This window comes from Bos mutus, unplaced genomic scaffold (assembly GCF_027580195.1).
Source record: "Bos mutus isolate GX-2022 unplaced genomic scaffold, NWIPB_WYAK_1.1 CTG198, whole genome shotgun sequence".
Lineage (NCBI taxonomy): Eukaryota > Metazoa > Chordata > Mammalia > Artiodactyla > Bovidae > Bos > Bos mutus.
The window spans coordinates 365,496-379,307 of NW_027219432.1; positions in this window are offsets into that span (position 1 = coordinate 365,496).

The following is a 13,812-nucleotide window of genomic DNA, read 5'->3' on the forward strand; positions in this document are numbered from 1 at the left end:
CTGGCTCAGCACTTTATTTGCTTTGTGATTTTGAACAAGTTAATGAATATCTCTGAACTCCTTATCTATAAAGTTGGATCAAAATAGCTATTTTTCATGGTTATTATGAGTGCTTAATGAGGAAATATAAGGAAAATACTTAACAGTTAATAAGTAAAGAGCTGACTATTGGATAGTAGCTATTGTTAAGGTAGTACTTATTTTAATTTTGCATAGAGAATAAATTGTATGGATAACATATTCCTACTGGTCATCAAATTAGTTAAAACTTTCTTTGTAAGAGTGAAAGAGAACAAGAGAGAGGCAGGGTGGAAAGAGTGAGAAAGGAAGAGAGAGATTATAAAAGATTACAACTGGAATTAGAAAGATTTGCAATACAAATTCTGATGTCAGGCTGATCTTATAGGACCATTAAATAGTAGTAGATAGTCCACACCTAGAATTGCATAACAAAAAGAGCAAGGAGATTGATTTGGCATTATTTAGTACAGTTTACAATTCATAAAGTTGCTGACCTAAAAAAGATTCTCCTAGATATATACCCTAGAGGAATTCCTAAGCACATCTAAAATAGGATATGAACAGAAATGGTAAATGCAGAATTGTTTACAAAATGAAAAAACTTGAAACAAGTTAAAAGTCCATCAGTTGAAGGGTGAATATGTAATTTACTCAATAAATAGGATATGTACAGCAGCAAGAAATTAATGAACTATATAGCTTACGTGTCAACATGATTGATTATTTTCAAAAACACAAAAATCAGATGTGCAGAAGAATATTTGCAGTGTGATATCATGTATATGCAATCTGAAAACTTACAAAATAATACTCGATGGTGTTTTAAAGCATGTATGTATATATGGTAAAACTATGAAGACATGATTAGGGACGATCATCAAATTCAGGATAGAGGCTAATTCTGGGCGAGGCATGTATATGGGGTGGGGAGGAGTTGAGCAGAGTGTAATTAGGGTGTTTCATTGTAAATATAAGTGAAACACAGGGAGTTTCACTTATATTTACAATGTTCCAGTTCTTGTGCTAGATGATGCGTACATGGCCACTTGTGATATTATTTTTGAACTTTGTATATATCTGAATTATTTTGTAATAAATACTGAAAAGAGCATGCTAATGAATTGAGAGGAGAGGATGTTAGGGATCTGGTTCTCCCATGTCAACCAAACATAAAGTTACAATGAATTGCGAGTGCTGATTATCCAATTAGAATCTGAGAAGTAATTGTACCCAGGGTGATATTGACATACACCCATTAAAAAAAAAAAAAAAAAAAAAAAAACATGAAAATTTAAGATGTTTGGGTCTCCCATCAGTTCAGTTCAATTCAGTTCAGTCACTCAATCGTGTCCGACTCCTTGCAACCCCATGAATCTCAGCACGCCAGGCCTCCCTGTCCATCACCAACTCCCAGAATTTATCCTGTCCATCAAGTCCGTGATGCCATTCAGCCATCTAATCCTCTGTTGTCCCCTTCTCCTCCTGCCCCCAATCCCTCCCAGAATCAGGGTCTTATCCAATGAGTCAACTCTTCTCCTGAGGTGGCCAAAGTATCAGAGTTTCAGCCTCAGCATCAGTCCTTCCAATAAACACCCAGGACTGGTCTCCTTTAGGATGGACTGATTGGATCTCCTTGCAGTCCAAGGGACTCTCAAGTGTCTTCTCCAGCACCAAAGTTCAAAAGCATCAATTTTTTGGTGCTCAGCTTTCTTCACAGCCTAACTCTCACATCCATACATGACCACAGGAAAAACCATAGCCTTGACTAGATGGACCTTTGTTGGTGAAGTCATGTCTCTGTTTTTTAGTATGCTGTCTAGGTTGGTCATAACTTTCCTTCCAAGGAGTAAACGTTTTTTGATTTCCTGGCTGCAATCACCATCTTCAGTGATTTTGGATTCCTAAAAAATAAAGTCTGACACTGTTTCCACTGTTTCCCCATCTATTTCTTATGAAGTGATGGGACCAGATGCCATGATCTTAATTTTCTGAATGTTAAGCTTTAAGCCAACGTTTTCACTCTCCTCTTTCACTTTCATCAAGAGGCTTTTTAGTTCCTCTTCACTTTCTGCCATAAGGGTGGTGTCACCTGTATATCTGAGGTTATTGATATTTCTCCCGGTAATCTTGAATCCAGCTTGTGCTTCTTCCAGCCCAGCGTTTCTCATGATGTACTCTGCATATAAGTTAAATAAGCAGGGTGACAATATACAGCCTTGATGTACTCCTTTTCCTATTTGGAAACAGTCTGTTGTTCCATGTCCAGTTCTAACTGTTGCTTCCTTATCTTCCTATAAGTTTCTCAAAAGGCTGGTCAGGTGATCTGGTATTCCCATCTCTTTCAGGATTTTCCACAGTTTATTGTGATCCACACCGTCAAAGGCTTTGGCATAGTCAATAAAGCAGAAATAGATGTTTTTTATGGAACTCTCTTGCTTTTTCTACGATCCAGGGGATGTTGGCAATTTGATCTCTGGCTCCTCTGCCTTTTCTAACACCAGCTTGAACATCTGGAAGTTCACAGTTCACGTATTGCTGAAGCCTGGCTTGGAGAATTTTGAGCATAACTTTACTAGCATGTGAGATGAGTGCAATTCTGTGGTAGTTTGAGCATTCTTTGGCATTGCCTTTCTTTGGGATTGGAATGAAAACTGATCTTTTCCAGTCCTGTGGCCACTGTTGAGTTTTCCAAATTTGCTGGCATATTGAGTGCAGCACTTTCACAGCATCATCTTTCAGGACTTGAAATAGCTCACCTGGAATTCCATCACCTCCACTAGCTTTGTTCGTAGTGATGCTTTCTAAGGCCCACTTGACTTCACATTCCAGGATATCTGGCTATGGGTGAGTGATTACTCCATTGTGATTATCTGGATTGTGAAGATCCTTTTTGTACAGTTCTTCTGTGTATTCTTGCCACCTCTTCTTAATATGTTCTGCTTCTGTTAGGTCCATACCATTTCTATCCTTTATCAAGCCCATCTTTGCATGAAATGTTCCCTTGGTATGTCTATTTTTCTTGTAGAGATCTCTAGTCTTTCCCATTCTGTTGTTTTCCTCTATTTCCTTGCATTGATCACTGAGGAAGACTTTCTCATCTCTCCTTGCTATTCTTTGCAACTGTGCGTTCAGATGCTTATATCATGCCTTTTCTCCTTTGCTTTTCACTTCTCTTCTTTTCACAGCTATTTTACACCCAAATATCTATCTAACTTCCTCCTGGAGGCAGCTAGGTGGGGGAGCACAAGCACATAGCATCAAATGAATAGATGAGAAGTGTACGCTTTCAACGTAAACTGACATCACTATAAATTCTCTTTCTGCTGCTCATGCATGGAAAAGAGGTATAAACCCAGGACTGCCAATGACTTGCCATATTACCTTAGGCAATTTTTAGTTTCAGTGTCCTTAAATGTAAAATGAAGACTATAATATTTATATCTATCTAATATTAAACTAACAATAATTCAGACAATACACATACATACACACATCCCTAGAAAAATAATAGGTACTCAAGGAATGTTATTTTATTTCCTTTTTCTCCACTAAGATTTCTTACAGCCCGAAATGTCATAAGATTGATTATTGTTTCATTACAGTCCACTTGAGAATCAATTGGTATATGTAATCCTATTATTAAAATTACCTGGAGGAGCTTTGATGTAGTGCAATTTTTCTCATTTTTGTATCTCTTCATTCACCCTTATTTTGATTATCATAAATTGCCAAAAAGTAGATAAAATTTCAATACAGTTGAATTGAAGAAAGAAATTATCTGTTGATGTTTTCCCTTTACAGGTGCTGCTAAAGCACAGGTGGCAACTGTGGGCAGCACCAACTCCCTTGGCCACTGAGATGGCTTTCTTGTTGCGGAATGAATGTCGAGCACCTAAGTTTCCACACAGCCCTGGGTCACAGCAGCATGCATTTTCTAAGCATCACATTTTGGTGCATTTTCTACCACACTTCAGTTAGGTAGATCCTAACAGAAGAACAAGCTCTACAATGGACCAGCTGGGAATAGAGAGAGGCCAGGAATTGTGGAGCTATCACTATGAAAAAGGCCACAGTTTTTATTATAGCATCTGACAAAAGTGACTAGCAATTTCAATTCCAAGGGCTACTAAGAATCAGAGAACTCAAATAGCCAGAAACCTCTAATAAGCCTATGGGTCTTAGAAATCCCATAGCACAACTTCTTGGAGGAGAATTTAGAGGAGCAGAGTTGTTAAATATCATGTATTACCAAAGTGGGAACAACCTGTTTTCCTCTCTAATGCCCAGGCTAACTTACTTATCTGGGACAACAAGCCAGGACTTTAAAACCCTATTCAAAGGCATTTATATCATGAGGCAGCAAGCTGAAACCTTGGACGAAAACATGGGGGAGATGAAATATTTAGCACAGTAAGATTGCATGGAAATCCAAAAGATCTGTTATTTTATTCTGTACTTCATGTTCATTTGCTATAATTGGACATTTTTAACTGTTGAGAGAGTGTGTATGTGGGAGAAATTCTGCTTTTTGGCACTCTCCTCTATTGCTTCTCTGACCATTATGAAATAAAGCAAGAAATTAAATACAAACTGCTGAAATTCATAGAAAAATCCAACATTTTGGACATTTTCACTCTCCCAAATATGCTTAAGTCACAGTGGAACTCTAAACCACAATTATAGGCTATTTAGAATATGATGACAGTGAAAACACTAAAACTCAAAATATATGGATTGTGACTGAAGATGAATTTAGAAGATTTACAGCTGTATATATTTTATGACTCAATACAAAAGAAAAAATAAGAATTCAACTAAAAAAGAACAAAAAGAAATTTAAATAATTGTGAGGAAAGAAATTAATTTGTTCATTCAATAGATATTTATTGAGTGGTTCTTATGTGAGTGACTAAGGACAATGCACATACTATATGTCAAATATTGTATGAGGTACTAAGGATACAGCAGCAAAGGCAATGCATGCATAGAACTTACATTGTAAGGGAGAGAGAAACTGAAAACTAATGCATAAACAAGTGAATAAATGTCTTTGGTGGTAAGTGCTAAGAATAAGGAGACTGGGTAACAGAGTACTCCATTTTGCAGTTCCCTATGCATCTATCTGGAATCCTATGACTGGTTCTTGCCAGTGGAGTGTGAGTGGAAGTGATGTCCAGAGCACTCATTTAGATGTGCTTTCTCTAATCTCTCTTTTTCTATCTGACAGTTGAATCTAAATGGCATAGAGGTTCTATGGGAAGGTGAAATCAAAATATGGAAGCAATCTATGTTAAGTTACCATGTGGAAGACCAGTCTGTCAAGGACAAACAGTGACATTGGACTAATATGTGAGCGAGAGATAAGTTTCTATTGGTTCCAGTCAACATGACTTTGGGGTTTCTTTATTACAGCAATTAGCATTATCACAGTTAAAACATTAGATTAGTCAGTTGACTTCCCTGAGTTTTCATTTTCCCATCTGTAATATGGTAATTGAAGGACTTTAGGTGGAAAAAAGAATTTCTTTCCACCCGCCCATGTTGATTCCTACTCAAGCAATCAACAATTTCTAAGGACTGGAGCTATTCCATGGCATTGATTAAGCTACATATGCTAGTGAAATGGGTCACTAAGAATCTATTTCATAGAAATAAAATCACCAGAACATGCTATGTAAACAAGGATACTTATCACAATGTTTCTGTAGTAGCAAAAGGTGAAAAAAAAAGAAGGTAAGAAGGAGAGAGTAAGAAGAGGAGGAGGAAAGAAGAAGGAAAAGGAGAAGTTAATTAAAAAGAAGGGAAGATGGAAAGAAGGGATGGGAGAGAGAGAAAACACTCCCAATCTCATTTAACAAGTCACCATTTGAGGCTTCCCATGTGGCTCAGTGGTAAAGAATCTGCCTGCCAATATAGGAGACTCAGGAGACTCGGGTTAGATCTCTCAGTTGGGCAGATGCCCTGGAGAAAGGAATTGCAACCCACTCCAGTATTCTTGCTTGAAAAATCCCATGGACATAGGAGACTGAGGGAATACAGTCCATAGGAATGCAAAGGGTTGGACACAACTGAATGAGTAAGCAAGCCTGCATTTTTCTAATATCAAAGAACAACAAGCATTATACAAGAAAAGAAAATTGCAGACCAATATCACTGATGAACACAGATGCAAAAATTCTCAACAAAATATCAAACACAATTCAAGAACACTAAAAAAATCATACACCATATAAAGTGGGGTTTATCACATGGATACAAAGATTGTTTGACATGTACAAATCAATATGATATACTGTATTAGCAAATTGAAGGATAAAAGTCATATGATAATCTCAATAGACACAGAAAAAGCATTTGATGAAATTCAATATCCTTTCATTCTAATAATTCAACAAATTAGGTATAGCTGGAAAACACCTCAATATAATAATGGCCATACATGATAATCCCACAGCTACCATTATACTAAACAGTGAAAAAAATTCCTCTATGATTAGGAATAATCATAGAGTGCCCTCTCTTACCACTTCTACTTAACATAAGGAAGTCCTAGCCAGAGAAATTAGAAAAAAAGAATTAAAACATCCAAATCAGAAAGGGGGAATTAACCTCTGTTTGCTAATGACATAATCTTTTATTTAAATCTTATCAGTTCTAACTAAAAAAGTAAAATAACTTTTAGAATTGATAAACAAATTCAGCAGAGTTGTAAGATATAACATCAACATACAAAAACCAATGGCATGACCATACAGTAGTAATGAACTTTCTGAAAAAGAAATTATGTAAACAATCCTATATTCAATAGCATCAAAAAGATATTTAAATAACATCAAAAATATTTAGAATACATTTAAACAAAGACATGAAAGATATGCACACTGAAAACTATAAAACATTGATGAACTTAGTTGAAGAAGACACAAATAAATGGAAAAATATTTGGATTGGAAGAAGTACTATTGTTAAAATGTTCATACCATCCAAAGTGATCTATAGGTGCAAAATTTTAATGACACTCCTATCAAATTTTAATGACACTTTTCACAGAAATAGAAAAAGTAATCCTAAAATCTGTTTGGAACCATAAGAGATTCCAAATATCTAAAGCACTTTTGAGCAAGAAAAGCAAGGTTTGAGGCATCACACTTCAATTTCAAACTCTATTACAAAGCTATAGTAGTCAAAATAGCAAATGGTATTGGCATAAAAACAGACACGTAGGTCAACTGAACACAATAGAGAGCCCCCAAATAAACCCAGGACTTCCCTGGTGGCTCAGACGGTAAAGCGTCTGTCTACAATGCGGGAGACCCGGGTTCCAGCCCTGGGTTGGGAAGATAACCTGGAGAAGGAAATGGCAATCCACTCCAGTACTATTGCCTGGAAAATCCCATGGACAGAGGAGCCTGGTAGGCTACAGTCAATGGGGTCGCAAAGAGTCGGACACGACTGGGAGACTTCACTTTCACTAAATAAACCCAGGCATATTAGATCAACTACTTTTTGACAAAAATGCTGAAAATACACAATGGGGAAAAGATAGTCTTTTCTATAAATGGTGTTGGGGAAAATGTATAGTCACATGCAAAAGAATGAAACTGGACCCTTATCTTAAACCACATAAAAAAGTCAACTCAAAATTCATTAGAGTTTGAATAATACCTCAAATTATAAAACTCCTAGAAGAAAGCATAGGGGAAAAGCTCCTTGATTTTGGTCTTGGCAATGATTTTTTTTTTTTAATTTGATGCCAAAAACACAAGCAACAAAATAAAAAAATAAACAAGTAAGACTACATAAAACTAGAAACATACTGCATAGCAAATGAAAGAATCAACAAAATGAAAAGAACCCACAGAATGGGAGAAAATATTTACAACCCCAATATCTGATAAGAGGTTAATGTCCAAAATATCCAAGAATATCAGATTTCATACATTCTAGTGGTACAGATACTATGGTAGTAAGTGCTATGGGGGAAAATAAGGTTGAAAGGGGAACAGGAAATGTGTGTGTGTGTGTGTTTCTTGGAGAGGTTGCAGCTTAAAATTGGGTAGCTAGAGAAGCTCTTTGTGCCCTTTATTCTTGCCCTCCTTCGTGAAGTTCTTTCAATATAATATCTAAAGAGGAAGTCTTGTAATATGTCAATGTCAACTTGCGTTTACTGTTTTGTAATATATCAATGTCAAGTTGCATTTACTAAGTTAACATTATCAACATAAGGAATTTGTCTTGAGATTAAATGCTTATAAATTCAAATAATTAGGCCTGATTGCTATCTCACAGTTTAAAACAAGCTGGAAAGAAAGTGATTCATTGGGATTACTATTTGCATTAGGTTCTTTGTACCAATGCATGGCAATATGTTCTGTAGTTCAGAATATTCCAGATTAATACTTCCTTTCCAGACAAATACATTTTGAAAGAGGAAAGTTTATTTAGGGGAAATCATTTTCTTTTTAAATATAAAATGTATTGCCTTTTATAATTAGAGAAATATTTGACTTTTAGACAAAATAAAACAAATTAGAAAAAATATACAAGGAACTCTTACAACTCAAGAGGAAGATGAACAAACAAAAAACCAAATAATCCCATTAAAAATAGTCAAAGGACTTGAATAGACATTTTCCCTATATATATATAAAAGTGGCTAACAGGCATATGAAAAGGAACTCAACATCATTATCAGAGAAATATAAATCAAAGGCACAGTAAGATTCATCTTACACCTGTTAAGCTATCTACTACTGTGTAAAAGACAAGAGATAACAAATGTTGGTGAGGATGCAGATAAAAGAAAACTCTTGTATACCATTGGTAAAAATGTAAATTGTATAGCCATTATGGAAGTGTTATAAGATGAATGAGTTCTGAGGACCTACTATACAGCATGGTGACCATAGTTAAAAATACTATATTCTATATTTCAAATTTGATAAGAGAGTATATCTTAAGCATTCTCACCACCCCCCACCCAAAATGATAACTGTGTGAGGTGATGGTTGTTTTAATTAACCTATTGCGGGAATCATTTCATGACAGATATGTATATCAAATCATCATGCTGTACACTTTAAATGTATTACAATTTTGTGAACTATAGCTCAATAAAGCTGAAGAAAGTATTATAAGAAGTTGAAGCAATTGAAAATTTGGTTCAAGGTTTTTTTTTTTTTTTTTTTCGGTTCTTTAGGTGTTAAACCTGTAGCTTTGTAAGTCTTAGATATTTGGAAAAGTAGGACACATGAGAGACTTAAAGTTGGATTAAATTCAATTTTGAAGCTGCTATGAGTCTTTGATGAAACATAGGCTAGGCTATATTCACTGAAGGATGAACCCAGACCAACCAGACATCTAAGTGAGACTATTCTTCCTGGATTCTATGCAGGTGAAGGTAAAGTTTAGGGGTTACTACTTCCCTCTGGGAACAAAAGAAGGAAATCCACATTCCGTTAAAAGTAGAACAAATTTTAATGTGCTATCAAATGAGCTATTATTACTCCTTCAGATCCTTCACAGCTTTCCTTGCAACAGATTTTCTCTGATGGCTAGTGATGCTAGATCCTGGGGAGTGATGGACTGGGGAGTAGAGCTTGAAATCATCCCATTTCCCAAAGTGTATTCTCTGGGGAATCCAGAGAGAAAGGCAAACAGCATTCCTGATGTACTACCTGCTCCAAGTATGACGGTGCTGGGGCTGTGGATCAGTTACTTGATTACAGCATGACCTTGTGTTGTCTGTCTTGTCTGGGAGTAGGGGTGGAGATGTCAACATGAAGGGCTTTCTGCCCAAGCCCCTGTCACTTCCTCTCCATTGATTACTAAATGATTCCACACCACACATAGGAGAGGTCCTGAAGATATAACAAGTGACAGAAACATTTGAGAATGGGTTAAGAGGACAGTGTGATTTTCACCTTTGTTACCAGAGACAGATGATAATGGGATTCTTGTCATTATGGCCCATAGAGGAGAAATGACACAACTCAAACTACACTGACTGCTTCATTACCAGCAAGAGTGGTGGAAAGAAGAGAAATACAGCTTGAAGAAGTCATTTCAATCAGCTCTTTCTTGGTTTGGCTGTCAGTTTTTGTATGTCTATGCAATGGAATGATATGATGTGCCAATATAATCACATATTTGAAGAATACTTAATGACAACTGACAGTCTCATGATATAATCTTAAATGTCAAAAAAGGATGCAAAATTTTATTCACAGTATGATCCCATGAAGAGGGAAAAACATTTAAAGAACTGTAAAATAATAGGATCTCTCTGTGATTAGAATATTTTCCCCTTTTTCTTATGTTGATGTATTTTCCAAATCATCCATATCAAAACTTCTTCTGTTTTTCAATTAGAAAAATCAAAACCATCATTTTTTAAAGTCATTTTTTTTCCTTATTGTAACCACAGGGTTCACTTCCAGGAGTACCTGAAATTAGAAAAGTAAAAGGTAAGAAAAGGAGGATGGGTGGATGGGTGGGGGGTGGTTTTCTCATCTAGCTTTCCATTGAGCTCTTTTGGCAGTTCAATTTGAATGACTCAACTTAATGAATTTTATTTTAACCTTGTCTAACAAACAGAGAAACCGAAGGGATAAAATAAATGGAAGGACAAAGTATAGGATTGGCTTGAAATTCCATTATAATAAAGAATTAGAAAGAAAATGTCGGCATTGAAACATTCGATAGCCAAGTTTATTCATTCTTAGGAAAAGTGGAGCTGAGGACAGTAAGGGGTTTCATCCCTTTTTTGAAATTATCAAGAGTATCTTGGCAATAAACTCAGTGCTCATAGCTAGTCTGTACCATGTAACAAAACAAGAAATAATGACAGCAAAGAAAGCTATGAAATAGAATATTTCATCAGCTCATTACAACATCTCCCTATGTCACTTGTATAGTTTAGTTACTCTTTCCCAAGTTTAAAACTTTAGATTTCAATTATTTTAGACTAAAATAATAATATAGCAGGAAAGAATTTCCAACCTCCTCCCAAATGTTCATCTCCAGGGAGTTCCTGGTTTTCAAGGCTACAAATGCTGTCCTTAGCAGATAATTCTACATTGGATGGATTTTTATGCCTACTGTTGGGGTTTCCCTGGTGGCTCAGATGTAAAGAATCCACCTGCTATGCAGAAGAACCAGGTTTGATCCCTGAGTCAGGAAGATCCCCTGGAGAAGGGAATGGCAACCCACTCCAGTATTCTTGCCTAGAGAATTCCATGGACAGAGGAGTCTGGTAGGCTACAGTCTTCGGGGTCCCAAAGAGTCAGAAACAACTGAACGACTTTCATTTCACTGTGTCTGTACAAATTTATTTTGGAAAGAAAAGAAAATTCATTGCATCATTGAATCTTAGAGGCAGAAGTTATTTTATAAATATAACAGAAGCCAACCACCTCACTTTTCAGATTAGAAAATTGAGGCTGAAGGGGAAAGGAATGTGTCTAACTTTAGACTGGTTAACCTCAGCCTGGTGTGCTGCAGTCCATAGGGTCACAAAGAGTTGGACACGACTGAGTGACTGAACTGAACCTCAGACTAAATTCACCTGAAAGTGAAAGTCACTCAGTTGGGTCTGACTCTTTGATCCCATGGACTATAAGTCCATGGAATTCTCCAGGCCAGATGCTGGAGTAGGTAGCTTTTCCCTTCTCCAGGGGATCTTTCCAACCCAGGGATTGAGCCCAGATCTTCCACATTGCAGGCAGATTCTTTACCAGCTGAGCCACAAGTGAAGTTCTTTGATATTGCACTGTGTTGTCTATTCAACTGGTCAACCATCTGGGATTATCAATGCTTTTGTTTGAAAGTTCATTAGCATCAAAATGGATCAACATGATATTTTAAATCTTAAAAATTTCCAGCTAACTCTGGGCTATGAAATTTCTTCTCCAGCATTCCTGACTAGGTGTCAGAAATTTACTCCTTATGAGTGGGAAGACAGACTTAGAAGGCTTCAAAAAGTAAAATATGCTCTTTGTGAGTGTGGATAATAAAGAGATTGCCAGACCAAAAAAAGGATGTAATGCCTTTTTAAAATATTTCAGTGAATATAAATTTCACTGCATCAAGAGTTAAGTTTCATTTATCTGATAAATGATTTTTCAGATGATGGTGAATGAATAAGTAGCTACAGTATTCATTTCTCTTTTCTAATTTTATGACACATACTACTACTCTCTCTCTTTGACCTCCATGCTACTTGCTGATGCATTTAGTACTACTTTCATGTTACTATGTTTTGATTCACTTGTTTTTTTTTTTTTTTGGTGAAAAAAAAAGAACCACTCAAAATTTATTCTCCAACAGACAGACAGCATCAGCAGGTAAAAACTACAGGGGTTTCTCCGTAGATCATACATTCACAAGGCATTATTAAGCTTAACAAGTGAGAAAGCCTCTGTTCTATCTTCTGTAACAATATCCACTTCACAGTGTAAACAGGCACTACCACTGTGTTAACTTACAATTCCAGAAGGAAAGGCACAACTTGGCAAAACAAAACAAAAAAACTTGGGGGGGGGATCCTAAAGTCAGGTGCAATTACCAAGAGACAAGACTTGAGAAAAGCCACAATCCACTCTTCCAAACAGAGGGGAAAAGACTTCCCCACCCGGAAATGTGGGTCTTTCTCCTTGCTTGTTAAATCTTCAAGAGGAACGCTTCATCATCTGCTTAATATCACATATACAAAAGGGGTTGGGGTTAGGTTTAGAAGAAGAAAAAAAAGAATCACAACATCATCTTGAACTTCCAGCTACTCCCACCAATGCATCAACTCTTAGGTTTATGATAGGGTCTAGGAACACTTCAGTGGTCATCCAATAGGAAAATAGAGACTATAGCTACAAAAATAACACACAAATGAGGTAGATAAATGAAAGCTTTCACATTCAGGACTCGCCTGTTCCAACTGATTCATTTGTTATATATATACATTTTTTAACTTTTAAAGAAAAAATCTGATGATCATGAGATTTTTAGTTCTTTTATTTTTGTCACTGTGTTCAATGATTGATATTTTTGGTTGCAATGGGAAACAAAATAACCATAAAATCTGTTCTTTTGACCAACAAATAAACAAACCCCTAAATGATCACTTCAAATCCAATTAAAGTTCAAGTCCAAGGGCTTTGGTTGAACACAGACTTTTTAATAAAATTGTAAGGGAGGATTCAATTCTCTAATGCTATTTCAATCTTCTAATTTGACATACAGAAGCAGTACTAACTGAATTCATTAAACATATGATAGCACATATGATACTTATGAACTCCATACAAATATAATTCCACTTTCATTACCTACTCACTGCTCTAAAGGAAGCACATGTTTAAGGACCAGTTAATGTCTTATTTTTTAATATGACTTCCACTTAATAGTTGTGTTTGTAATATGCTTTTTCATTTATTCCTTAAATATTAATATTTACTGAGTCCCTCTATGTGTCAGTCACTAATATAGTTTCTAGGATATTGATGAGTTACTCTGTTGTCATTAAGTTTACATTCTAGTGGGGTGTGTGGGGCATATCAGTTCAGTTCAGTGTGCTTAGTCATGTCCAACTCTGCAACCCCATGGACTGCAGCATGCCAGGCCTCCCTGTCCATCACCGATTCCTGAGTTTACTCAAACTCATGTCCATTGAATTGGTGATACCATCCAACCATCTCATCCTCTGTTATCCCCTTCTCCTCCTGCCTTCAATCATGTCCAGCAACAGGGTCTTTTCCAATGAATCAGTTCTTCACATCAGGTGGCCAAAGTATTGGA